At 33.1% G+C, this 1750-nt stretch overlaps 1 pseudogene; it reads left to right on the top strand.

The window, feature by feature from the left end:
• The first annotated feature begins 1315 nt into the window (after positions 1–1315).
• On the top strand, positions 1316–1519 carry LOC133063055 (U2 spliceosomal RNA; annotated as a pseudogene).
• The last annotated feature ends 231 nt before the right edge of the window (positions 1520–1750 follow it).

A 1750-nucleotide genomic window follows, 5' to 3' on the forward strand; every position in this document is an offset into this window, starting at 1 on the left:
CTAGAATTTGAAAACCAAATAGATTGAAATAAATAATAATTGCATTTCTACTTGGTTCTAAACATTTTAGATGTGTTATTTCACTACAGCCCCGTAGCAATTCAGTGACTTTTCTTTTGAGAAAGAAATAGATAAACTACTATCATGCTAAAAGGCAGAATGAAGCAATGAGTTGTTAGAAGGATAAAAACTGGAATGTGGAAAAGAGTGATGAGAAAGTTTTTATGGAGCCTTTGAGTTGAAACTAAAGAGAGAAGTTCAGTAAGGTTAAGGACTCCAGGATCTTTCCTACCCCAGAATTTCAGGCAGTTCCTGCCAATTGAACACTCTGAGTGTGTGAGATATGCCTTTTCAGTTTTTCCTGGACCAGCACATTCATGAGTGGGATACGTGCTGAAAAGTCAGGTCATTCACTTTATCCTCTTTAACCTAGAGATGTTACAGCTGAGGGTCACTAAAACAGTTATTCAAAGTCATGCAACAATAGAGTGCAGAGCCAAAAGAAATATAACCCAGATCTCATGATCAATACTCCATATTTATTACCTATTTCAGGATCTCACAGAGCTATAATCATGGACCTGTTCCATCAGCAATACCCAGGTGCTGAATAAAAATACATGGTACTACATTCCATGCCAAATCCAGTAGAATATAATTCCTAGAGGGAATACGGATTGTGCATAGAGCACTGATAGTCTATCAGATGTACTAAGGTTCTGTTGGGAAATTAATGCTAATAATATTGTTCCTTTTACAAACCATTTAAAGCATATATCACATTAAAACTTATAACTTTATTATGTAGTTGCTATACTCCTGTGGTAATCTGCCTTTGAGAAAATATGCTTCTTATTTAAGAATTGACTTATGACATTTGAATATTCACTGTGCATTTATTGGCTGAATGTTTTTGAATATGTTTATCAATCCTTTAGGACTTTAGTTTCCTCACATGTAAATGGAAATATAACACCTACCTTGTAGTGTAGTATTTATATGGATAGTTTCTGTAGTATTTATGTAGTTTCTGTAGTATTTATATGGATAGTTCTAATAGGACAGTTGTTTTTCACATAATAAATGTTTTCTACATGATATATAGTTTTAGAATTGGCTATTTTATTAATAATATTGTAACTATAAAAAAATCTTCTTGCAACTTGTTTTGGATTTAAAAAAAATTTTAATTGCCGTACTTTTAAATTCAAGCATGCATTATATATCTTGATTTAATTTTAAAAATCAGTATTTTATGTTTCAAAATATGTTCCTTGGTCAAATCTATTAAGGTGAATAAGAAACACCTGATGGTATCGCTTTTCGGCCTTTTGAACTAAGATCAAGTGTGGTATCTGTTCTTACCAGTTTAATATCTGATATGTCCTCTATCTGAGGACAGTATATTAAATTTCTAAATAGGTTGCAAATATGTACTGCTCCAGTCCATCTACCTTTTTTTTCCCTTGAGGATTCAGACTGGCTCTCCTGCTTCTGTTTTCTGTAGAGGAAAAACATATTTTTCTACAGATAACAAAATTTACTGTTAACAATTTTATTCAGGTGGGAACAGTACATTTAAATGTGTGCACTAATGGGAAAAAAAAGAAGCACGTGGTGGTCAAATTGGAAAAGTAAGAAAGCATCAGATCATGAGGAATCTCATATGTCATGCTGAACATTTTGGATTTGATCCTGCAAGCAGTGGTCAGCCATCAAGGATTTTGATCTGTGAGTGATGAGGCACAAA

Source organism: Dama dama, chromosome 9, assembly GCF_033118175.1.
Source record: "Dama dama isolate Ldn47 chromosome 9, ASM3311817v1, whole genome shotgun sequence".
Classification (NCBI taxonomy): Eukaryota; Metazoa; Chordata; class Mammalia; order Artiodactyla; family Cervidae; genus Dama; species Dama dama.